At 44.3% G+C, this 13,628-nt stretch overlaps 1 protein-coding gene across 1 annotated transcript in view; it reads left to right on the top strand.

Annotated features, from left to right (window-relative positions):
• Positions 1 to 13,628, top strand: part of LOC146857451 (protein argonaute-3) — a 1,089,759-nt gene that overhangs the window by 252,689 nt on the left and 823,442 nt on the right. The window lies entirely within an intron of this gene.

Genomic DNA, 13,628 nt, shown 5'->3' with positions numbered 1-13,628 from the left:
TCTCAGCTATGCCCGGTGCTACTGTACAGGCTGCAAATTCACTGGCAATACAGGGCAGGTATAACCACCAGATGTAGTCAGACATTGCCACAAACATATAATTTCTTCCTGGAAGACAGAAAGGGTAGAAACAAAAAAGTCTGCGTGGGAGGAGGGTCAGGGGGTGGTAACATCTTCATCAGAAAACATAGATTGCGCTATAAGTATATCTTCAATAGGTTCCCCACAACTGGCACCACATTGAGAACCTGAGATGCAAATATATGGAATATTTTTTACCTTACCATGGCGACGCTGTGTTTGGCAAGCACGTCGATGATGCCTTGCAAGCAGTCAAGGCTGACTCTGTCACTGCAAGATCTTTTGGCACATTGCAAATTCGAAAGGAGCACCCTTAGAGGGACCTGAGAAAGAGACACTGATCTGTATCAAGGAGGATACCAGAGGTATCAGACGTAGCAACCCTCCCAGTAGCCCTTGGGCTATCTTACCTACAGTGACTTTGTTGTGGTGCTGCTTGCGCCATCCTGTGGGAGAAACAATTCCAAAATGTCGTCACCTGTGGTGAAAAATAGCATTGGACAAATAAGTCCTGGATCTCATCACATATGGTTAGACATTAGAGTACACCCAGATTATGCCCACCATTCCACCAAAATGATGGTGCCCACCTCATCTCCATCTGCTTCGGAACAGAGCGCTAGCTACGCTAACTGAAGGTTCTATATAGAAAGGCATATATTCTCAGCAAGGAACGGGCTACTATTCTCGGTTTACCTCATAGACACTAAAATAGAGGAGTGGCAATCCATCATAGACCTCCGGATATTAAATAAGTATTTCCGAAAACAATACTTATACGTTGCCATACTTTCTGACACCACATGACAGTTTTGAATTTACAGGATTCATACTTCCACATTCCCATCCACGCATCAAAGTTCTCCCATTTTGCTTCAGATCAGCTTTCTCCTTTTTTTATCTACTGCCTTGCCCTGTGGCAGCTTTTTTCTGGAAGGAAAGTCATCAGGTATTCCCCTACTTCGCCAGTTGGTTGATAAAAACACCAACGGCATTTCAAGTGTCCAAGGCCAAAGAGGCTTGCCTAAAGTTGCTTCACAAACTAGGTCATTGTGACATATCAAAGATAATCAACTCCTCCATTCAAGAAGACACTGTTTCTGGGTCGCAACACTAGATACTGTCCAAGACAAAGACTTTCTATCCCAAGACAAGCAATGACGGCTCTAGGAGGTGGCTCTCGAACTAAAATATATATATATATTTTGTGTTTCTGTTTTGTTAGCTTCTGAGCATCATGTCCTCAGCAATCAATATGATTCCTCTTGCACGCCTGAAAATGAGAGCCTTACAGGAACAGCTACAAAAACAATTGATTTAAACTAGAGAATTATGCAAGTGCTTGGTGATCATCACACAAGTATGATGGAAGCTCTAGCCTGGTGGTCCCAGACCTCCCACCTGTCAGAGGACCTCACGTTCCTACCTCAAATACATCACTTTGTAATGACTACAGATGCTTCCCTGGAGAGCTGGGGATGTCATCCGTCAGAACCTGCAAATTCAAGGAAAGTGGTCTGTGTGCCAAAAGAGCATACATATCAATTGCCTGGAGCTCAAAGCCATCTAACTCAGTCTCCAAGCTTTCTGCCAATGATAGCAGTCTTCGGTGTTAGTTTGCACGGACAATACCACCAGTATGCAATAAAACAGCCTCCACGAATGTAAGTTACATCAGCCAGTGTTAAATATGATCTTCTCGTTCTGGGGTAAACTGGCTCTAGATCTCTTTGCAACAAACAAAATCTGTGAATGCCAATTCTATGCAAGTTGGCATCCACATTCAGGATCGTGGGGGAATGCCTTTCAACAGATGGTCCAGGATCTATACTTACCTTTTCCCCCGATGCCTTTAATACCAACAGTTTTCAGCAAGAGGAAAGTGGAGCGGTGTCGTCTCCTCCTGATACCCCGCAGGTGGCCAATGCAGCACTGTTTTGGTAGAGCTTCTCCTATCATCAGAATACAACCATATTCACCTTCCAGCATCCTGTAAACTGTTGATGATGAACTAAGGCCAGGTCCTTCATCCTGACCCGACTTCTCTCCTCTTATGCACACGGCTTCTAAATTCTATGAATTCAAAGATCTCAATGTTCCTCAGCACTGGAGGTGTATTCTCTCCAATTCAATGTGGAAGCCTTGATAAAGACATGTAAACTGTAATGGAAACATTTCTGCCTATGGCACCAGAAAGGAAACCTACATCCTCTACTAGCAAAATCTGGCAGATAACTACCACATCTCCTCTCGCTAGCTCAGTTACGATTGGTACATGCGCCTGTTAAGGTACGGCTTGCAGCAATATGAAGATATAGATGCTCATCACCTTTTCTGTCTTTCTGCTCTTGCAGAATCACCAAACAGTACATGAAAGAATTATTCAGAGTTTTTTTTCTCCATTAAGGGCTCCTTCACCGGACTGGCATCTCAACTCATACAGAGTTCATTCAAACCCATTCACAGAGCACACCTCATATTTCTCACATGGAAGATCGCCTTGTTATTAACACTCACTCTGACCAGGAGTGTAGAAGAGATATAGGCTTTCTCAACTCAAAAATCTTCTTGCACCTCTGCAATTTAGTACTTCTCAGAACCAATCCAAAAATGTATTCCCAAGGTCCCTTCGGATTTTGCCTCATTGAACCTATAATATTTTAGACTTTCTTCCTCAATCCAACATTACGAGCTAGGTTTCAAATTATATCTAAACTTCTACTTACATAGCACTCATGAGAACGGACTAACTGTTGGACTCAGATGCACACACTCGTAAGGGGGCTCCAGTCACAATGGCAACCATCGCTTGATGAATTTCAGCTGCAATCCGGTTCTGCCACTCAAAAGCTGACAAGCCCCTCATAGGGCAAACCAGGGTGCACTCAACAAGCGCATTTTAACCTCAACTACTTTGTTTGCAGAATTGCCTCTGAGGAAGATATGTTGTGCTGCGACATGGACAGGTTTTACTGCACCAATTATTTCAATAAGGGAAGCCTCTTTTGCTTCCATATGTTTGCTTATGTTTTATACAAATGTTAATGTATGATGATAGATATACATATATATATATTACCTACTGGCGGTCGCCAGTAGGTAGTTATAGTTAGGACCTATTTTCCATAGGAAATCCGCAACATTCTATTTGGAATAATGTTGGCGCCGATTGACGAATCTTCGCGAAATTTTCCAAACTTTTGGCCAGCTCCGGTCCGCTCTTATCCTGAAAATTTCACGGTGATTCGTCAAGCAGGGGCCGAGAAAAAAGGGGGGTCCCAAAACACGTTTTCCCCATGCATTTTCCCATAGGACCTATTGACGCAGCTACAGCCCGAACTGATGAACGGAATTGCACCAAATTTGGCAAAGAGGTAGTCCTCAGTTCACTCATGCCTTTTGCTTAAATGGTGTAAATCCGTTCAGTAGTTCCTGAGAAAATTAGGGTAAAAAAGTTAGTGATATCTGGGCGGAGCCTAACCACACATCTTTTTTTTTTTTTTTTTAGTTTTCAAAACCTTTATTGAATAGATCTGAGTTACAGCCTTATCTGATATGCAAGCACATACAGAATGGAGGTATACAGTATGAACAATTCAAAATATTTTTTAGAACACATTTATAAGAGACTAAGAAAAAGAGAGAGAAGCCAACCAGAGATACAGAGAAAAAAAGGGGAAAGAGAGGGGAAAAAAAAAAGGGAAAAAAGACCGGGCTGGAGGCCAATCCGGAATTTAACTTTTTTGTCGTTTATATCGTTCAACCAATCTTTAAGTGGTCTCCAGATCTTTAGTCCCTTAAGTTTCCCTCTCTTCCCCTTTTGAGCATAGAGGGCATACTCCAGGTGAAATACAAAATACATGTAGCAGACGCATTTTCCATTGCCCGAATGTAGGGGGTAGTGGATCAAGCCACGAGGAGGCAATACATAGTCTAAGTATAGTCATCCCAATAAAGAGAAACTCCTTGCAACTATCCTCCGGTGTTGATACCCCGAGTAACATAAGTTGGGGAGTTAACAGTACCCTTCTATTCAGAACATATTGCAGAAACGTAGTGACCTCAATCTAAGTTTCTCAAGCTCCGGGCATGTAGAAAAAATATGCACCAGGTCTGCACCCAAAGTTTTACATCTGAAACAATGGATACCCTCGGTCCCGCCCCATTTAATCATTTTAGCAGGAGAGATGTAGAGATCAAAAAATGTTTTGAAGCATTGTGCACGAAGATTAGCTGAAGACAATATAGTTTTAGCTAATACAATAGCACTTTCCAGGCACGAATCAGTAACCTCCAACCTTTCCTGCCATTTATTAGAATGCTTTTCAATATCATCAGGTACCCCTTCAAGAAGTATCCTATAAAGCTTCGAGATTGTAAGGGGGTCACTGCCAACAATGACCTCCAACAACGGGATCACCGTAAACCCAATTATGCCCCCAGTTTTCTTAATGATGAAGTCCCTTATTTGTAAAAACTTAAAGAAATCACTATTGGTAAGATGAAACCTATTTTTAATTGTTTCAAATGTGGCTAGCTGAACTCCATCAAGCAAGTCTGCTATATTACGGACACCCGCCCTTATCCACCGATCAAAGTATCCATCCACTAATGATTCAGAGATCTGGCTATTATCGAGAAGTGGAGTATATCTGCTAAACCTGCCCATACCTAATTTTTTACTAAACCTGGTCCAATTTTGGTATGCAATGGTCAGGATCTTGAATCGAGTTCTTTTATAGTAACTGGGCTCGTACATTTTTAACAGACAGCCACGAACTCCCGGGCCCATTAACATCTCATATATAGTGGGCAAAGCATTTGATGTCATGATCCTATTATCCAAGGGTCGAAACATGGGCCAATAGTATTTGAGTGACGCCGCCAGATAATATAATCTGATGTTTGGGAGTCCAAGTCCGCCTCTTTCCGCTGGTAATGTTAGAAAACAGTTTGCGCGACGTGTTTTTTTATAAGACCAGATGAATCTCGCTATCTCTCGTTCAATCTGTTGGAACCATGTATTATGTATTTCCAGAGGTATTGTGCGGAAAATATATAGTAATTTCGGCAGGACTACCATTTTAATCAGATTGCATCTCCCAATAATAGATAGCTTCAAATTGTCCCATCGACCCATGTCTTTCTTAAATTTATGGATTATAGGGGTTAAGTTTGCCTCTACTACCTCCTTAGTTTGGGCCCTAACTCGGATGCCGAGATAGATCGCCTCCGCCACTATTCTATCATCTGTAGAAATCATAAATTTATTAACTACAATCTGGGTTTTCTCCCTATTAAGCCTATAGCCAGATATTCGGCCAAACTTCACGGCCAGCGTTTCGACTTCGACCAGTGTAGTGGATAATTCCGAGGTGACAACAGCGACATCATCGGCATATGCCAAAATTTTGATATCTATATGATTTAAGCTGAAGGGGGATATATTCTCTGAGGCCTCCAGAAGCCTAAGAAATGGGTCCATATATAGTGCGTATAACAGAGGCGAAGATGGGCATTCTTGTCTTGTCCCTCTTTCTATGGGGAAGGTTTCAGAAAGGCCTCCCATAATCTGTACCTGCGCTGACGGTTTATGATAAAGAGCCTGCATTGCCCTAATGAAACCTTCTCCTAAGTTATTAGCTTTGAGGCATTTCCATAGGTAATTCCAGGAAACACGATCAAATGCCTTTTCGGCGTCTAGGAAAGCCACTGCTAGTGGGAGTTTTAAGACATCAGAGGCATCCAGCATTGTAATAAGTCTCCTTATATGATCCTCAGTCCCCCTTCCCTGTATAAATCCATGCTGCCACCGGGAGACCAATCGCGGCATAACGCTGTTAAGACGAGAGGCAAGGATCTTAGAATATAGCTTGGCGTCACTGTTTAGGAGTGTTATAGGTCTGTAGGAGCCCATATTTAACGGATCTTTATCTTTTTTTAAAAATATAACTATATTTGCCGAGCCCCAGGTCTTCGGTGGTGCATCTCCCCCCTTGACAAAGTTAAAGAGATCGAGGAGCTCTGCTCTAACCTCCTTGAAAAAAGTTTTGTAGAATTCTAACGGTATTGCATCGGTACCGGCGGCTTTGGATGATGGTAGATCGTATAGTGCTTTCTGAAGTTCTTTATCTGAAAAATCTACTTCGAGATGACACGCCTCTTCATCTGCCAGTTTTACTTTAGGCAAAAGCAAAGGGTCCCAGCCCTCACTAGGAAGCGGATCTGCAGTATATAGAGCCCTGTAGAAGTCTTTAAAAGAATCTCTGATCTTGCCCTCGTCAGATATTAAAGCACCATTCATATTTTTTATTTGACTTATATGTCGGGCAGAAGTTTGTTGTCTGGTCCTGACTGCAAGTAATCGCCCAACAGATTCGCTATATTCATAGCATTCTTGTCGCTTGACTAAATATAATCCTGCAAGCTTATTTAGGTAAAGATAGTTTAGAGTTGATTTGGTCACTAAGATTGAGTCTAGAATTGCGGTTGGTTCTATTTTATCTCTTATATTTGCTAGTAATTCAATTTCAAGCTGGGAGAGTTTCTGATAATAGCTCCTCAACTGCTGGATATATCTCTTCCTTCTACACGTTCCAAAGCTGATAGTCTCCCCTCGTATCCAGGCCTTAAACGTGTCCCAGACCACTCCTGGAGATGCCGTACCCTTATTGATACTAAAAAATTCGCCTATCCTGCTTCTCATATAATTTCTATAGTCTTGATCTAAAAGAATAGCCCTTTCGAATGACCATTTTTTATGTTTGTTTACCATACCATCAATGAGGAATTCGAAAATCAGTGGATTATGGTCAGATAGAACCCTGGGGGATAATTCAGTTTTTGCATCCTTTACTAACGATGATGAGACCAAAAAGTAGTCCAGCCTGGCACATTTTTTGTGAGGGGCTGAATAATAAGTAAAACCTGGGTCCGTACCCCTTAATTTAGGCCAAACATCGATGAGCCCCACATCAGTTATTAAATCATTTAATGCCCTGCGCACTTGTGGTTTACGGTCCGTGGTTCCAATACTGCCAGCATTTCTAGCCCCATTAATGTTTAAATCCCCGTATAATATGTAAAGGCTCTGGCCAGGATGGAAGCTCGCTAGATAGGAATCTCAAAACTGATGGATCATCTAACACTGAGGAGTATACTGAACCCAGTGTAAGGTAACCCGATCCGCACTTGATAACCATGAGTATCCATCTACCCAATTTATCCACACTTTTTCTGTCGCACCTCACACTATTATTTCTAGATAGCACAGCGACTCCTTTTGTCCTACAGTCCTGAGTGGTATGCGCTAGTCTCTTAAACCCCAGAGTATCTAACAAATTACAATCTTTATTAGCTATATGCGTCTCTTGTAGACATAACAAGTCTACCCCAAGGAATTTAAGGTCTTCTTGTGCCCTTCTTCTTTTGTTCTTATCCTTGAGCCCACATATGTTGATGGTAGCTATATGGAGATAAGAGCTAGCCATAATTTATTAATATTGCTTCCCTCAATATAATATAATAGAGTCTTTCTGATATGGTTCTTTGACTTTTTCCCGGCCTACATTTATTAGAGACTTGACATAGACAATAATCCTACCAATTTTGGCATTCAAGTAACAAATTAGAAAGAAAACCTTGCCTCCACCTAGCTGTACTGTGCTTGCGAAGCTTGCGAAACTTACATCATTTGAGCTAAACAAAAGATTGTATTTTTCTCCCCCGTCCATCCCCCCCTCCCCCCTCTCCCCCCCGAGCCACCCTGAACAGACCCCCTCCCCACGCCCCACCCCTACTCCCTCCCCATCCCCTTAAACACGGCAAAAGGACCAGTGGGTCCCTAGTGATGTAGAGCAGGGGGGCTCCCCTGTAGATATCCCAAAAAATACTCAATATACACCGGCTCATACATAATAACAAAGCAGGGGCCGAGAAAAAAGGGGGGTCCCAAAACACGTTTTCCCCATGCATTTTCCCATAGGACCTATTGACGCAGCTACAGCCCGAACTGCTGAACGGAATTGCACCAAATTTGGCAAAGAGGTAGTCCTCAGTTCAGACTCATGCCTTTTGCTTAAATGGTGTAAATCTGTTCAGTAGTTCCTGAGAAAATTAGGGTAAAAAAGTTAGTGATATCTGGGCGGAGCCTAACCACACTTCTCATCGTGAGATCTGATTGGCTGTCAGTACTTCATCCAAGAAGTGTTGGCAGCCATCTTGGGACCAATATACATGATAGCACCTCATTAAAAAGCGTTGCAGTTAATAGAAGGTTTTAAGACTTTAGTTACATTATAAATCATTTGTTGATGGTACCATACTCATTTTAGGAATTGTGGTATGTTCAAAGGTGATTTTACCATTTGAAAAAGCCTTCTGCTGTGATATCATGAATCATGTTTGAGAGAAAACTATTTTCTCATGCTTTTCCCACAGAGGTTTGGAAGGTGATCTATAAGCTAAACTGAGAGCATATTTTCTGTAAATTCACATTATCTTTCTCAGTCATGTGAGAATGAAGTCTGACATTCTCAGTAAAACATGTACATCCAACAAGGGCAGAGACTGTCAGTTGATTCCTTTGTGTTCTACTGCAGCTTCCCAGAGTGTTCTAAAGAACAACTAGAGCGCTAACAGTCCTACTTATGACAAACGTATTGCACACCTGAAGCCATCTTGATTGGAATAAAGTGGTAACTCTTAAAACATTTAATTTAAAAAGGAACAAAATGAGGGGGTTCATTTTGCCATAGAAAGTATGATTAGTGCTGCAGAAAGAAAAATTAGGGCACATTTTGAGTGACTTCTCAAATCCTCTTCTATTTCATTAAAAAATTCTGACATGCAGACTGAAACATGCACTTTCAATACCAGCAGCAGACTTCCCTGGTGAGCAGGAGCTTTACTACAGTGATCTAATAAGCAACTAGAGTGCTAACATTCTGAATTTATGGCAAATGTGTGACACATCTGAATGCCTTCTTGATGGAATCAAAGTAAAAAACTGAAAGCATTTCCTACTGAGGAGACTGTAGTAAATTAGGAAACTTCATAACAAGTAAGTCTCCCAAAATGGCCACCAGAGACAAAAGAGCCCAAATATCACCCAGATGTAGCCCAAGTATAGCCCAATGACAGAATGTCACAGAGTGTTCTAACGAACAACTAGAGCGCGAACTGTCTTACTTATGACAAAAGTATGGCACACCTGAAGGCATCTTGATTGGAATAAAGTGGTAACACTTAAAACATTTAATTTACAAAGGAACAAAATGAAGGGGTTCATTTTGCCATAGAAATTAAGATTAGGGCTGCAGAAAGAAAAATTAGGGCACGTTTTGACTTCTTAAATCCTCTTCTATTTCATAAAAAAATTCTGACATGCAGACTGAAACATGCACTTTGAATACCAGCAGCAGACTTCCCTGGCGAGCAGTAGCTTTACTACAGTGATCTAATGAGCAACTAGAGTGCTAACATTCAGAATGTATGGCAAATTTGTGACACAACTGATGCCTTCTTGATGGAACCAAAGTAAAAAACTGAAAGTATTTCCTACTGAGGAGACTGCAGTAAATGAGGAAATTAGGAAACTTCATAACAAATAAATCTCCCAAGATGGCCACCAGAGACAAAAGAGCCCAAATGCAGCACAAATATCACCCAGATGTAGCCACATGTAGCCCAATGACAGAAGTGTGTAAAACACTTATTTTTTGTGTATTTGCAGTTTTATATAGTGCAGACTTGTCAGGTATTGGAGTGCTTTACATGAGCATTGGTTACATCACACAAGATCAAAATCATTTTGGTTGTAGACATGCGGAGATTAAGTGATTTGACCAGAATCACAGAATGTTGAGCTGAAGCAGAAACTCCAACCTGGTTCCCCAGTTGCAAAGTCTGCAGCTCTGGAAGTAACACCACATCCTCTCCCCTAAGTGCAACATTTGATCAAGTGGTCAACTGGATACAAAAACATAAAGGTTACAAATAATTTAAAAGTTCTTTGTCGCTATTTGAAAACTCAGAAAATATGTCCTCATTTTAGTTTTTTAGAGCACTAACCATAATTCTGATGCAAATAAGACCCTCTCATATATGTAATTTCTAAAGGAAATGCTCTAGGTATTACAGTTTTGATCACATCAAGATGACGTCACGCGTTCCACACAATTGTAATAAATATAGAATGTTAGCAATCTAGTTGTTAATTGGGATACTGTTGAGAGGCAGAGGCCAGAGGCACGGACTCTGAAAATTGGAGGCAGGTAGGAGAGTGCAGAGGCAACAATTTGACCACACTGGGCAGGCAGGAAGGGCAGTGGCAGCGCAACAGACTATGGAGGGCAGTGGAAAGGGGGGCAGGGGCAACAAACCAACAATACAGGTCTGGCAAGAGAGGCTGTGGCAATATAATAGACCATTGTGGGCAGAAGGAAGAGGCAGTGGTAGTACAACCATACATGCCAACAGACCCGTTTCAGCCAGGAAACATCCAATGTTTTTAAGCTCAAATGGGCTTTATTTGATCTGTCTCCTGTCTACAATCTCCTCTTTTTCAATGTAACTCAAAGGGGGAAATCAATGCCCCAGTTTTTTTTCAAAATCTCCCTCTTACCAAGTTCAAAATGTTCGCAAGTATGGTACATTGGATCATGGTAGGTAGGAGGAATTTGGGTAGGGACTTGGATTCGGATAACAGAAGACAGGAGGGAAATGGAGAAGTGCACCAAACTGACCCTACAGGGCAGGCATCAGGGTTTGCAGCAGCACAATACACCACACAGGGCATGCGGGACGGGAGTGCAGCACAACAATCCATAGAAAACAATAGGGAGGGGACAGGACCATGCACATGGACAACAGAGAACAGAGGGGAAAGAGGCAATGGTAGCTAGCTGACCATAATGGACAGACAGGAGAGAAAGCTGCAGCATAACAGACCATAAAGGGCAGGAGGGACGGATCAGGGGCATTACAATGGAACAGACAAGCCAGGAGGGAGGGAATAGGGGTCTGCACATGGAAACAGATGGCTGGGGGCAAGGGGGCAGGGCAGGAGCAGCAAGATGACCATGGAGGTCAGGCAGGTTGGGCACTAGAAACAAGACACACCATGGAGAGCAACAGTGAGACTATGATGGCATACACACAGACCATGGAGGGAAGGTGGGAGGGGGTCAGGGGCAGCTAGCTGAACACACAGGGAAGGTGGGAGGGGCCATGGCAGCACAGAAGACCATGCATGGCAAGCGGGAGGGTTAGTGGCAGCACAATGGCTATGATGGGCAAGAAGGAGGGTGCAGGGGCATGCACAAAGGACCATGGAGGATAGAAGGGAGGGTCAGGACCTTGACACAGACAAGAGAGTGCAGGGGAAGGGGCCTCACAACAGACCGTGCGGGGCAGGCAGGAGGAGCATTTGCAGCACAACAGACCAGGGAGGGCAGAAGGGTGTGGCAGTAAAATGGACCATGGAGGACAGGAGGAAGTGGATAGGGGCATGGCATGTGGACAGGCAGGGTGGAGGTGGCAGGGACAGGTTACAGTCATCTGACAATGCTATGCAGGTGGGAGGGGAATGGCAGCTCAACAGAACACTCAGGGTAGATAGGAGTGGCAGGTCCATGGAACATGGTGGGCAAAAAGGATGGAACAGGGGCATGCACAAAGACATCGAAGGGCACGGGGAAGGAGAATAGGGGGCAGCAAGCTAAGCACAGAGGCTAAGCAGGAGGTCAATGATGGGCCATAGAATTGGGCAATGGAGGGCAGGAGGAGTGCACTGGTACATCATACTAAATGGAGGGCAGTGGCAGCACATCAGACCATGCACGGCAGGAGAGAGGAGGCTAGTCCATGGATTCAGACAACAGAGGATAGGGAGGAGGTGGATGGGGCAGCAAGTTAACTGTTCAGAGAAGGTGGGTATTAGGAACTTTATTGTTTTTAAAATGTGTGTCTGGGCGAACTACTTAAAATATGAACAAGTATGCAGCATAATCTCACTTTTATTCAGGAAGAAGAGGACGTTTGTGACTGTGACTCCGGGCTCACTTGGCAGACACACCCCCTGACCCTCCACCCCCCATAGCAATATGTAATGCCCGTGAAAAGGGTAGGTGGACGCAGTGTTATATAGAACATAGTCCTGAGAGCACGATTGAAAATGAAAACTAGGGGAGGAGCCAAGATGGCGATCGGGATGGCAGCGTAGGCTCCCGGCTCCGTGAACCTCCGCATTCCGCACAGATATCCTGCATGTGATCCTTAGCCTGCGCTATATGCCCGTGTTGGTGATTGAGAGCGGCAACCGATCGCGTGATTCTGAAGTTTCTGGCGGCGGTACCGCCAGAGAAATCTTCGCCTGAAGTTTGCGGCCTGTGCAACCCTGGAACCGGGACCTCGAGTGGACAACATGGCCGGGCGGCAGTTCAACAACAGCGGCCACTGGTGACTGGGTGGAGTCGGAATACCGGAGCGATGCGGATATTGGCCTGAATTTCGCCGTGGTCATTCCTACCACTGGGCGTAGTGGAACGAGTGCATGCCCGAGGTGGCAATTCCAAGATTCTTCTAAATTGTCTGAGCCCTCGACAGTGAGCTGCTCGGACGCTGCCTGCAACTCGTCCCGATTTTCGCGGGCTGCTCCCGGATTTTTGCGGGCGCTCATCCAGGGTGAGGACAACTGTTACTTGTGACAATACACCGGATACATATTTTGCCTGCCCCCGGAACCCTGTTTGCAGTACCATGGAACTTGATGCGCTTGTGCCTGGGTCCCGGTCCCAATCTGGGGTGGAACTACCCTGCGGCCATCTTGATAGGATGGATTCTATCATCCTGTACACTGGGTCGCAGCAAGATTGGGAGTGTGTGGCTAATAGGAGCGTAGTGCAGCGGGCGCAAGGAGCTGTGCTGGGGTACGGTGACCTACTCGAAGCTCTTGGTGCCCTTCGTTCCACCCTGGTTCACGGCGCCTGGGTACTGGGGAGAAAGCTTGATGGTATTGCGTCAGCGTCGGAGCAGTTGCGAGCTGCCTGTCCCCAGGTAACCAGGGACTTGTTTCATTTCACACAGGAGGACAGTGTCGTGGCCGCCCCTGTGAATAGGGGAAAGCTGGAAATTCCTGACAATGTGCCAATGTGTGGTCGGCTGGCTGTAGGTCGGGTCTGTTCCGGAGGTTTTAGACTTGAGCAGAAGGTGGTGGCTTTGTCTCACACACAGCCACCGGCGACCCAGGCAATAATCAGGCAATGGTCGCCTGCTTTGGCTGATTTCTACATCCTGGACCTTGTGTGCAATGCATGTCCTGGGGCAGTACTGGGAAAGATGATCCTCCATAATGATGACTGTGTTGGTATTCAGAGACGTCCATCCTACATGTGTGTGTCGCTTCCGGTTCCTTTTTGGACGCTCCTTTTCCTCGCAACATTGGACATGGCACTGGGTCGATGGGTATGCATCGGTGGATTCGCAAAGAGAGGCCAAGGATAAGACTGATCCCTCAGAGGTTGTCATCAAATAGGCGGGCGGGCACA

The sequence above is a fragment of the Triturus cristatus genome, chromosome 3_2 (genome assembly GCF_964204655.1).
Source record: "Triturus cristatus chromosome 3_2, aTriCri1.1, whole genome shotgun sequence".
NCBI lineage: Eukaryota > Metazoa > Chordata > Amphibia > Caudata > Salamandridae > Triturus > Triturus cristatus.
The sequence above is the reverse complement of the archived record's forward strand: the minus strand, read 5'-3'. Positions and strand labels throughout refer to the sequence as shown.